We start from the raw sequence: 13,639 nt of genomic DNA, 5'->3' as shown, positions 1-13,639 counted from the left end.
AAGACCTTAGTTTTCTCTTTTTTGGAGCATTACATATGTGGGCCTTTCTTTAGCATTATCCTATTTTCTACTCATACCAGGGCTCACCAGAGACTGGAAACAGATGGTTAAGACAAAGTATTGGGGACAATAAAGGGAATGGGGTACTGTTAATGATTGCTCTAAGGGGTACTTTTGAAAATCAATTAAAAACATTTGTTCAGCACTTAATAATTGCCATATAAATATGTGGTTTTTGCTATTATTGTAGTTAGTATTTTCCTCTTCAATAGAGGTTCTTTCAAAGTGAGATGCACTGGTATCATGGAAACCTCTAGAATAAAGAAACCCAGCTTGATGGTTGGGAGTAAGTAGGGATCATACAGTTAATAATGGAATCACTTTTAGAATCAGCAATAATCATTATTAAAATTATTTTTTAAAAGATCAGAGGTAGGGTGGGGCAAGTGGAAAAATCCATTTTTAAACTATGCTTTTATTCCTTTGATTTGTGTGATTTCCTTAATGTGGGCATTCTCTCACCCCTCTTCATCATGGTGAACCTTATCCCTATCCTCCCATCCATTCTCCCCAGACTATTGGGTCCCTCAGAAACCCCTCAACATGGCTATGCATTTCAGCATATTCTCCCACTCTTCATGTGCCTCTCCATTACCCTGTGGGTGACCTAAGACTCTAATTCTTGAGAGAATGTGGAATTTCATGACTCATAGTCATACTGCATCACTGGAAGAATATTGATGTGAAAAAGATGGGTCTTTGTTTCAGGGAGAAGCCTGGGGTCATTAAAAGCACTGCACACCATAGAACACAGAAGTCAGTAAGTAGCGAGTGCGAGCTGTGAAAGAGCAAGCTATTTTAGGAAAGTGTGATGGCCTGCTCAAGAGTACCCTGATTCCATAATGGGCAGGGGAGGAATCTAGTGAAGGAAATGATGCCTATGTAATTCGTTTCTAAACCAACAGTGAACTAAGCTATTGAATCAGAAGGCTAATTAAACCAGGCCATCTGGAGGCAACACGGAGGAGTGGGAAGTGTATTGGACAATGGACACAATAATGTAAAGGAAAATGCTGAAAGACATTGCCACTCTGAACTCTGAACTTCAGAGGATTGACAAGAAAGCATGACTCCCTCCTCTTGTCAGAGAAGTTCAGAAATCATAGGGTCATAGATTTAGACTGGATGGGGACTCAAAGACCAACTGGTTCATTTTAAATATGAGAAAAGAGAAACCAAGAGAAATAGAGGGAAGGAAATAAGCATTTTTTAAGAGCCACCAGGCACATTAATTAAGTGCTTTACAAATATCTCATTTTACCTTCACAACAATGCTGAGAAGTAGAGGTTATCATTATCCATATTTTACAGGAGGAGGGAACTGAGGCAAAAAATGTCAAGTGATTTGCTTAGGATCACACAGTGAGTGTCTGAGGGATGATTGATTTGAACTCCGGTCTTTCTAACTCCAGGAACTTTCTATCCATTGCACCAGATACTTGGGTTTTTTTTTTGGTTTGTTTCTTTGTTTTTTAGAAAAAAGAAAGTGGGCCAGACTTAGAGTCAACAGGAAAGTTAGAACTTTGTCTCTTCAATCTCAGATAATTCACTTAACTTTTCTGAGACTCATCTGCAAAATGGTAATGACATACCTTTAGTACCAACTCTAACTTAAAGGTTTACTTGTTTTGTTTTGTTTTTTTAAGTTTTTGCAATGCAATGGGGTTAAGTGGCTTGACCAAAGCCACACAGCTAGGTAATTATTAAGTGTCTGAGGCCGGATTTGAACTCAGGTCATCCTGACCCCAGGGCTGGTGCTCTATCCACTGTGCCACCTAGGTGCCCCTAAAGGTTTACTTATGAGGCTCAAGGAGAATGAATTTCAATAAAGGCTAGATGTAGGGGTGAGGAACCAAGGGCCATTTGGATATTTATAAAATCATTCATGAGCCATACAAGATCATCAACTTAAAAATTAGCCTGATATATTTGGTTGAACATTTAATTAATTCACCCCTAAAAAGCTCCTAAATTTATTGAATTTTGAGTTCTGCTTGTGTTTGTTACAGAAGCTCCAGACCAAGTGATTTCACAGGTCTTATACAGTCATGTGGGTCAGACATTTCCTACCCCTGTGCTAGAGGAATGGGTGCTATTGTCCTTAGGTCTGTAACAGAGATGTTGGAGGGAATCATCCATTTGCAAGGTGTTAAGGTGGTCTACAAGATTTCCTTTAAGTGTGGAGTCTAAGATTCCATAACTACATATGGAGGAAGGATTGGATTGGGTCATGGAGCTGGACATTCAAAGCTTGACTCCTAAGAAGAGGGACCTATTTCATTCTAGCCCCATCCTGATGGACATATTAACCAGAGATCCTTGGTTGATCTCTATGTCCCCACAGGATGAGAAAAGGTGCAAACAATTCCCAGAGAATGTGTGGTTGAAGCAGGAATACCATTCATTTTGTGGGTCAACAAGTTTACATCTATGTGTACACATAGATGTATATACACAGTCACACAAATACATATATGTGTATATTTATGTGTAAATAAACATATACATATATGCATATGATAATCAACAGAGGGAGAGTATGAGAATTAAGGGGATTCAGTAAAGATTTCTTACGGAAGGTAGGGTTTTTCTCTTAGATCTGAAGGAAACCAGGGAATCTAAGAGGCAAACCTAGGAAGGACTTGGGGACATTCAGTGAAAATGCCTGGTGTCTGAAGATGGAATCTCTTATAATAGAAGGAGCCAGGAGGTCAGTTTCATCTTACGGCAGAGTGTTTTGTGGGGAGTGAGGCATAAGAAAAATGGAAAGATAGGTGGAGACCAAGATATGAAGGGCTTTCTAAAAATAAAACAGGGAATTTTACATTTTATCATAAGCACAGATTGTTTCTACTCTCTTTCTGGAAAGCTTCTTTGGTAGGAAACAAATCCAACATCATCTCTTCTCTGGATTTATAAAAGAGAGAGGGGAAGAAGAAGTAAGTTTATCTCTCTCCTTTTCCAAAGCAGCAGCAATTAAAACACATGCAAATGGCAGCAAAGCTTGCCTAGATGAGCATGAGCTAGGATCTCGAATCCTCAGCTACTTCTTGTGCTTTGTGTTTCTTCTCTTAACAACAATCCTGAGATAAATGTTTCTAACCTTTGTTATTTCGTCAGGAAGTCCATAATCTTTGAATCAGAACCTGATTATCTAAAGGGAGTGATTTCTCTGAACTACACTCTTCCCAGGGGAAATGACTTCCACTAGGGGAATGATCCATGCCCTGACTAGCCAGAAGACCTGGACCTTGAGATAATACAGATCTGAAATGGATGTGAAATATTTGTTCAGAAATTCCACCTGTCCAGTCACTGTTTCATGAAGATGGATTTATTGATCTTTTTATATTAAGCATTTCTTTTGTGGTGAAGGAAATAAATAAATGTCCAATACAAATGACACATAGTAAGTGATTAATAAATTTTCATTGATTGATTGATATCTACTACTTTATACAGTGAAGTGACCCTCTAAATATCTCTCTCTCATTTTTTTTAACACCTTCATAGAAGGAACATGGAGCATAAGAGTATAGGGAATAATATAAGGAAAAACCTGACCCCCTATTTTAGAAGTCAGGTCAGAACCCAGAAGAACTTAAATCTGTGGGAAAGGGTTCCAATTCAACATCACCTCAGGGTGGGTTACAGGGTGACATGAAATTTTTTTTTCTTGGCAGATAGTGTTTTTTAAATTAAAGATTTTATTTATTTTGAGTTTTATAATTTTTTCCCCAAATCTTACTTCCCTCCCCCACCCCTACAGAAAGCAATTTGCCAGTCTTTACATTGTTGCCATGTACATTGATCCAAATTGAGTGTGATGAGAGAGAAATCATGTCCTTAAAGAAGAAACCGTGACATGAAATTTTAAAAAACAACCGAGTATATTTGTACTTGAGGCTGAAATTATTCAAATTATTCAAAACAGAGCCATAGATACCATTCAAGACCTGTTTCACTTTGTTTTTGAGTCTTATCTTTATTATGTGAACATGATAGGCTTAATGGGTATTGAATTGAGTTGGACTGAATTCAACAGTTTTATGAGTTCATATTTCAATTGTACTGTGCAGTTTACAAAAGTTCTTAACCTGCAGACTATGAACTTACAAACAAATTGGTAACTTTACTTAAATATAACTGATTTGGCTTGTAAACCTATGTATTTTATTTTATGCATTTAAAAACATTTTCTAGAAAGGGTCCATAAGCTTCACCAGACTGCAAAAGGTGCCATGCCACAAGAAGAGATTAAAAACAGCTAGTTTACAAAATATTTTTTACAACTCCTTATAAAGTAGATAGTGCAAATATTTATATACCAATTTTACAGATGAGGAAACTTTTAGACAAGTAAAGCAACTTGTCTATAGTTATATGAGATGTAAGTAAAGGATCTGAGTCTCAGACCCAGCTTTTTTAACCTAAGATCATCCAAAACAACAATTAATAGGCATTTATTTATTAAGTGCCTACTATATTCCAGACTTGGGCAACTAGGTGGAACAATGGATCAAGTGTTTGGACCTGAAGTCAGTTGTTAGTTCAAATCTGACCTCATTCACTGATCAACCGAATGACCTTGGGCAAGTCACTTAATCCCATTTACCTTAATTTCCTTATCTATAAAATGAGTTAGAGAAGGAAATGGCAACTTCAGTATCTTTGCCAAGAAAACCCCAAAATAGGGGGCACAAAAAATTGGACATAACTGAAATGAGGGAAGAACAACAACAATGTATCTGGCACCATGCTTGCTAGGCTAGATCCATTGCTATTGGCACTGGTGATATTAATAATAAGCCTAGAGTCAAACACCAGGAAAGATAGATTCTGCAGATGTTCTCTGGTCTTATGTGCCTGTAGAAATATGTGTAGGATGGTCAACTGATGGAGCCACTATGAAAAGGGAGTCTGGCAGACCATAGGTAGAACAAAGAATCTTTGTGCTAACTTTCTCTTTGGTGCATTTAACCTTTTCTGAAATCTGTAAATGAAGCAATGTGATATAGTAGGGAGAACCCTGACCTGGATCCTAGGAAGCCTACATTCTGGTCCTGGCTCCATCATTCATAACTCATTATCTGTGGGATTCTAGACATTTTCCCTCACTTCTCTCCAATTCTATTTCCCCTGTTTGGCAAAGGTGTTGGACTCCATTATCCCCCATTATCCCCTTAATGTCCCCCCATGACTCTAAGTATCTGTGACCTATGGAGTCATGTATATCACTCATATAAATAGCTTTCTAGGTGGAGGGTATAGTCGATCCTTTAACTGACTGAGCAGCCTGGAGGTGGAGGAGTAATATTTATGTAAAGGTCATGGGAAGTAAAACAGGAAGTTATCAAATTCAAGAAAAGCAATATTTACTGAATTTCTCCTACAGGCTCATCCCTGTACAGATCCACAAGAATAACTTATAGCACAGCATCTCTGCCTTTAAAGAGCTTCTGCTCTCTTTGGAGGGACAAACTAGAATTGTGCCATGCAGATGAAAGTTAAGTGACAGCCTAAGGCAGTTTGTGGTTAAGTTAACAAGGAGACTGTTATAAGAGTTCAGAGAAAGAAAGGAAGAACATTTGAACTGTAAGGGCTTCAGGAGAAGAGCTGAGACATGAGATTTGTCATGAAAGAGGGGCAGGATCAGGTAAGAGAGCAGTGCCATTTAGAGGATGCTGATGGCACATATTCCCCTCAGAAGTACTTTTAAAACTTTTTTTTAACTGAGTTTATATCTAGTTAGCAAGAATAATTCAAAAAGGAAGTTACAAAATGGCTTATGCATCCTTCCTTTTGGATCTTTTCCACCATCATCCCTCTCCCCAGTCCCAGACAAAGTAGTCCCAGACCTGACCTCCAAAGATCTCTCCACAATAGCCCTTTTCCCAGACTCTGCAACAGAATTTGTCTTCAAAAGTTGTTTGAGGACACTCTTCATGCTACTTGTTCTAGTCAAGCTTTATGAAGCTTATTCCAAATGCGAAAAATGCTAATTATGGCTCTAGGATTTAGGATAGAAAAGGGTATGCCAAGAACAGGATATTAGCAAAAGATATAAAGTTGAGAAAGACAGTATGATTTGCTCCCAAGCCAAAGGAGGCAGTGACAATATGGTTAAAAAAAGAAGCACCCAGGACTGCTTGTGATATTGGTCAAGTTAACATCTATGGGCATTTCCTTATCTGTAAAATGAGAGTGATAGATTAAAGAGATGATCTCTAAGGTTCACTCTAAAATTCTACCATCTTATTCTAGGTCTAAGTTATCAAGAGGGATTTTACTCTCATTTACTCAAACCCTTTTTATAATGTTGGATAGTTGGTGTGACCAGGCATCGTATACACCAAAGCAGGACAAAAAGAATAAATCTTGTCCCCTCAAGAATATATATATTTATGTATATATATATATATATATATAATATTTGCATATATATGTGTGTGAATGTATCTATGGATTTGTTTAGCTGTTTTAGTCATTTTTCAAGACCCCCATTTAGGGTTTTCTTGGCAAAGGTATTGGAATTGCTTGTCATTTCCTTTTCCAAAACATTTTATGGTTGAGGAAACTGAGGTAGACAAGATTAAGTGTCTTGTCTAGGGTCACCCAACTAATAAGTATCTGAAGTCAGATTTGAACTCACAAATATGAGTCTTAATGACTTCAGATCTGGCACTCTAGTCACTGTTTCATCTAACTGGTGAATATATCCATATGAATACGTGTATATGTATATAGGAGTGTGTGTGTGTGTGTGTGTGTGTGTGTAGTGCATTATGGTCTCTTGGTTATTCACCAGTGGCAATTGTATCATTTGAGTTAAGAGAGTCTGCCTAGAAAAAGGAGAGATTGCATCAGAGAAAGCAATTAGGGTCATATATAGTCTGGAGAAAAGATGGGCTAGTAAGGACCAGAAAGAACTCTCTTCCAGTGTTTGAGATGTGATCAGAGGGATTAGATTTAGAATCATAAAATTAAAGCAAGATGAAATTAAAGAGGTAATTTAATTCAAACATCTCATTTTCCACATAAGAAAACCTAGCCTCAAAGAAGTTACAGCATTTGTCCAAGGTCACACTGTCTGAAATTTGCAGAGAAGAGAATTCAACCAGGTCCCCTTGACCCCAAACATGGCAATCTTTTCCATTGCATGACATCTGTTCTGCTTGACCCCAGATGTGAGGACAAGGATTACTGGGTCAAATCGGCAGAGAAGCAAATATAAAGGAAAACAATTAGGATCATAGAATTTAGAAGTAGAAGGGGCCTTGGAGATGTATCACCTCATCCCAAAGAACTACCCAAAAGAAGAATGAGCTAGCTTTGGAATGTAATAAATTCCCCATCACCAAGTATCTGAATGCAGATGACTAGTTGCTGGGAATGCTATAGAAGGGATTTCTAAACAGATTAATGGTTGAATCTCTGAGATTATGTGATTCTGTAGTGTGAAAATGATTCCATATCCTCCTCCTCCTTTCTCTTCCTCCTTTTCTTCCTCCTCCTCACCATCCCCACCTTTACTTTGCTCCTGCTCTTGCCCTTGCCCTGCTGCTGCCCTTGCCCTTGCCCCTGCCCCTGCCCCTGCCCCTGCCCCTGCTCCTGTTCCTGCTTCTCCCCCTGTTTCCTTGGAACAGATCATTCTTGTGTCTCTTTTAAGTCCCTGGACTCATTCTGACCAATGGAAAGCTGAAGGAAGGAGTCAGACTGAAAGCAGTGACCACATTAATTTGAAGATGGCAGGGCAAGATATTGGGTGTTGTGATTTAAGATTAAGTGGTTCACACAGTTTAGTAAGCTAATCAAAGCCTGTTGTGAATGACAGGGTTTGTCAATGAGGCAGATCAGATTCTGATTTGATGGACAACCAATCAATGAAACAGACACACCTGCACAGTTGGAAATGGAGGCTGAAGTTAAAATTGATGCATTCCAGCAGCAGCAGCAGCAGCAGCAGCAGATAGGAGGCATTAACTAAAAAAGAGAACCTGCAACTCTACTCCAGAACTGTGCTCCCAAGGAAAACAATTACAGTCACACTTAGCAAAGATTTGGTTCATCTACATTCTGACTACTGTGGCATAGTTATTTCTCTCTTCCCCCATTCATTTATTGTACATAAAGTAAAGAGTGTTATAATGCACAGGCTTAATGTGTATTTTTTTAATTTAACTAAATGGCCAATGGTATGTTTTAATCAATATCAAATAGAGATGGGAAGGAAGACAAACAAATAGGTTCTGTGAAAATATCCCTTTTTTCCATTAGTGGCATGCTCATTCAGTTTTTAACTTTATATTCTAGTAAGTTATTAACAACAACAAAAACTCACAAAAAAAATCTTTGCATACCTTGTTTGACTGGATAATTTTTTAATGTTTTTCTTTTATCATTGTAAAACCAAGGACAATTTTATGACATTTTTGTATGTGGCTGTGTGTGAAAGGAACACCTGGAAATTGTGTATGTAGGACAATCTCTGTCTCTCAGTAGGAATAAATTACTATAGAGAAATCGATCTTAGATAGTATTGTTTAAATAAACTTCTTGTTTAAAATAAAAAAAAAGAAAGAGAATCCAAGAGGTCAAGGAAATTAATCAAAATATTTCCCATAAAAATATATATCGAGGTTGCTATTTGGCAAATAACTATATGAACCACTGAAGAAGAAAATAAAATAATCAAAGGAGAGAAGAAAACATAAACAGAGGAGAACAAAATAAAAAGGAAAGAATTAAGGCTTGGTGCAGGTAGGTCAAAGTACATCTGTGGTCTACAGGACTCTGACTGAGAACCCAACCACAGAACCATTGTCTCCTAAGACTAGTCAAGTGGCTTGTCAACACAAGTCAACAAACACTTACTGACAACCTACTACACATAAGGCAGTGTGCTAGATGCTGGAGATTAAGAGAGTTGAAGCAACTCTGACCGCTTGTTAACATCCCCTTCCACTTAACCTAACCCCCACCCCACCCCCATATCAACCCAAATGCTACATTCCTTTAGACCAAGAGGCAAGTCTGAACAGATTCTGATTTTTCCGGAACATACTCAAAGGGTGGATCCAAGACAAAATTTCATTTTCTCTCTCTCCTCCCCAAGATAGACTATGTTTATTCTGAAAATGCATCTCTGTCTCTCTGTTTCTTCTAAGTTTATTTATATTACTGTTCATCTTTAAAGGTAATATGAAGATAAAGCCATTGTTAATTCTTGCATTATAGACCTATGTGTGTTACATTATTCAAGTCAGTTAAGGCAGAAACAACAGGTGATAAAGGTACCAGAGTGAAAAAGAAATTAATTTTATTATTGCCAGGACCTTTACTGGAAAAATACAACAAAAGAGATTTTATTGATTCATATTTTTATAGCTTCCCCAAAGCAGGGGGATCCAGGCCAGTTCCAGACAACTAAGATTTTAATATCTTGAACTTCTTCTTCTCAGGATCATCCTTTGGGAGGCTAGAAACGAAAACTATTCTCCTCCCCTACTCTTTCTTCTACAAGGGGTAGAGCCCAAGAAGAACACTAGAAAGTCTTAGGGAAAGGACGATCAGTACCTAAGTAAGGTTAGGGGCCAGCCAGAGGGAGCAAGTAGCTCCAACACATTCAACAATTAGTATACAAGTGGTTTTGGGGATGACAATCTACCACCACTTTCTATTCATTCTCAAAACAGCAGACTCTATACTTAGGCTGCTGCCCAGTGACATACAGCCTTCTTGGGTTAGTAATGGGGATCAGACAATCGCCTTTGTCAGTGACAGAGGACAATACAAGTTACTTATCTATCCTTAAAAGGAACTGCTCTGGAGGTGAACCCTCAAGAGCTGGAAATTCTCCCATAATTCCTTTCAACCATAAGGTGATCCAGTCAGAAGCCTGGACAAAATTTCCAGGTGTTCCTTTCACACACAGCACAGAAATTTCTCAGGGTTCCTAAACATCAATGTGATCCCACTGGGGGGGTCCAATCAAAATTTCTTGTGTGTCTCTGCACCATAGGGCAGCTAAAATTTCCCAGATGGATTCTTGCCAAAGCACAGGGCAAGGCTAATGGGATTTCAGACACACACAACACATTAGGACAAGCAAGCCTAGTTTAAAAGGAAAGAAATCAAATTTATATGTCCCCTCCCCCACACACATATGCACAAAACAAAAACATATGCAAGGATTCTAAAAAAGGTACTTGGAATTGATTGAAATTATCCCTCAAAAACAGAATATGTCCCCTCTCTTCCACATCTAGCCTTAAGAGGGACCACTTAGCTGGGCTCAGAGGAGCTGGGCATTCATCCCCATTTGCAAAAAAAAATGCAATTTGAACCAGATTTAGTCCTGTAGAGCCTGACTCTAGGGAGAAGTGGGGTGCCTTTTCTTATCCTCATTGGCTTGTTGAATTTCCTAGCACAATTACCCTAAGAACAATTTTAATTGTAGTAAATTACATTATGTCTTACAAGTACAGGAGGAGAGAAGTGTCAGCAAAAGGGAGGAAGCAAAAGAGGTACTTAACCTACCATATGCATGCAGGAGAAGTAATTTATTCCTCTACACAAAGGAATACTAAACATAAAAGAGTTCCATTAACTTGAAGAATGAAAACAGAATTCAGTAACTTGTAACTACCTCAATTTATAACTACTACAATAATTACAATTGTTAGGATGCAAATGCAATCAGAACATGAAGTTGTTTTAAGAACTAATTAGACATTTTATATATCTGTTGTTAAAATAGGCCAAGCTTTGGCCAATCCACATGCCAACAGTCATCTTCTCTGACATAGAAGCCTACCCTGCTTCCAGTCATCATCAACCCAGCATCTCCCAAACCTTTTACACTCACAAGGTTGACTACAATCCTGAATATGGCAAGGTAAAAGCAAATGTTCCATCACCAAGATCAGTGAAGAACTAACACTAAAGGGTACAACAGAAGGCGGGGCTAAAGTCCCAAGTGAGTTCATTGACAAAGTGTCACATATAATATGAAGGTAGAGAAGGTCCTTTCCCCTTCTTCCCCACCACTCTCCACTGCAGTTTTATATGATTCCAAGAGAACAGTCAGGAAGGAAAAGAGAGGCAGAAAGACATTACAATTTTTGTACATTAACTAACCAGTCAGCTCTTCCCACACAGCAATGAGCAAGACTACTCATCTTGAGCCCTTGAACCCTGAATTATATGATTCAGTGTTCTCTCCTCCCAGCCCAGCTCAGTAGTACAGGAGATAGAACAATGGGTCTGGAGTCAGGAAGCAGAGTTCAGATCTAGCCTCAGAACATAGACCAATTGTGTCTCTTTGTACAAATCACTTAGCCTCTGCCTGCCTCAGTTTCCTCAACTGTAAAATGGGGATAAAAAGAGGATCTCACAGGAGTGTTGTGAGGATCAAGTGAGATATTTGTAAAGTATCTAGTGCACAATAAGCATTTAATAAATGTTTATTGATTGATTATTGATCATTTCCAACACCTTTTCCACCCCAACCTCTATCCTGCATTTTACACAGGAGGAAACTGAGAAGAGCTTTCCAGAGTCACATATCAAGTTCACAGAAGAAATCAAATTTGAACTTGGATCTTTTCACACTTAAATCTCATACTGGCAGGCAGTGTCTTGCAACTGGTAGGCTGTCAATAAATAAATACACAATAAATACACAACTGATAGGTATCAATAAATACACATTATCAAGATTTTTAAGAAAAGAAGATAAAATGGGGCGGCTAGGTGGTGCAGTGGATAGAGTACTGGCTTTGAAGTCAGTAGTACCTGAGTTCAAATCGGACCTCAGACATTTAATAATTACCTAGCCGTGTGGCCTTGGGCAAGCCACTTAACCCCATTGCCTTAGAAAATCTAAAACAAAAAACAAAAAAAAAGACAAAACAAGTCAAAAGATAAGATTGATGATATATTAAGTCCTACAAAGTTCAAGGAGGGGAATATTATATAGCGTGGATTTTTCATTGAGTTGCTCAAAGGGTTTGAGGTTATTGAGCACTATCCCAAGACTGAAAATGCCTGTGGTTGGCCCATTCCCACACACTTCTGGTTCTGCTTTGCAAGGAAACAGTCTTAGTCTTTCTTGGCGTCTCTGCTGCCATCTGTCGGTCGTGGTTGTAAATTCCCTCCCACATCTAATGAGTGGGAGGCGAAGAAAACGTGACCCACGGGAAAGACGTGGCTAGTTGGACTTCAGAAGGCTATATATATAATCCAGATCTCTCCTTTCATCCCTGGGTAGGGGGATCCTTAATCTGAGCCCCAGTCTTCCCTCCCTTCCTGCTTCTTCAGCTGCTAGGGCCTTTCCATGAACTTGTATAAATGTTCTCTGTAAAAGTTAATTACAAATTATCACCCCGTAAATTTCTTAAGGGTCATGATTTCCCTTCTTTGTGAACCCAAACTCCAGAAATGTGCATGGGGGAAAGTTGTATTTCCAAATACCTGTCTGGTCTGGCCGAGCAAACTAGCTCTTCTCGTTTCCCCGAGTCCTTCATTCTCAATTTCTTTCAAAACTGAATTCTGCAAATTTGGTCAAAGCTCTTTCTCTGGGTCTGTTTCTTCATCTGTAAGAATGTTTGAAGGTATTTTAATTGACGATTCCCAAACTGTGATCCAATGCACAATGACTGTTGAGATCTTTTCGAGGAATCTGGGAATCCAAAGTATCTTCATAATAATTACTAAGACATTATTTCCCTATTTTCCAATGTACATAGATCTGCATGAGACCGATTTTTTCAATCAAAACAAGGCAACCTATTATCCCAGAGATTTGCAAAAGCATATAAAAACAAAATCACTTCTTCCTTTAAATTTCATTTAGGAAAAATTATCAAGATACGTTGCATAAACAATAGCACTTTTTCCATCCAATTTCATTTAGGAAAGGTTTTTCTTTAAGATGCGTTGTATAGTTACACATGACGGACTTATTATATTGAAATTAACATTTGAAATTTACCTTTTTTGAAATAGCAAAACATTTGACGTATATTTATCCATATAAACGAAAAATTTAAAAGAAGCTCTAAGTAATTCAAAAGCGGGACATCCGTAACAACCCCCAGGCTGCCCCCAACGGACAACAGCAAATAGCAGATACAATGCTTCCTTTTTAAATTCAACAAAAACATGCAACAACATATAAAGCAAAATTCCTGGTTCAAATCAGATGGGTAATGTGCCTGTGCGTAACAAGTAAGGTGGGGGCGGCACATCTCACGCAGGCGCGAGAAGACCCATTCATCATATAAATGAACCAGAAGGATCGAAAAAGGAAAGCTTCCGCAACAGACCTCTAAGTCCTCCATGGACTTTTCACTGAGGGCGAACTCATAGCTCCCCAACAGCTACTCAGAATTGTGGATTTCTAAAGCTTGTAATAGACGTATTTCCTGCCAAAGAAACTCTTATTCATCTTTTGTTTTCATCTGAAGGAGATAAGAGAGCAAGACCCCGCGAAGATAGGGGGCTTAATTATATATGCAAATATATTCTCTTAGCGCGCACGCCCCTCGCCTTCCTCCCGGCTTCCGTCCTCCCTTCG

At 38.5% G+C, this 13,639-nt stretch overlaps 1 non-coding gene across 1 annotated transcript; it reads right to left on the bottom strand.

The window, feature by feature from the left end:
- Positions 1-13,258: 13,258 nt before the first annotated feature.
- Positions 13,259-13,361, bottom strand: LOC141510783 (small nucleolar RNA U13). The gene has a single exon (XR_012475183.1). It is a non-coding gene; the product is annotated as a small nucleolar RNA U13 (small nucleolar RNA).
- Positions 13,362-13,639: the final 278 nt, after the last annotated feature.

The sequence above is a fragment of the Macrotis lagotis genome, chromosome 1 (assembly GCF_037893015.1).
Source record: "Macrotis lagotis isolate mMagLag1 chromosome 1, bilby.v1.9.chrom.fasta, whole genome shotgun sequence".
Taxonomy (NCBI): Eukaryota; Metazoa; Chordata; class Mammalia; order Peramelemorphia; family Peramelidae; genus Macrotis; species Macrotis lagotis.
Note: the sequence above shows the minus strand (reverse complement) of the source record. Positions and strands in the feature narration are given on the sequence as shown.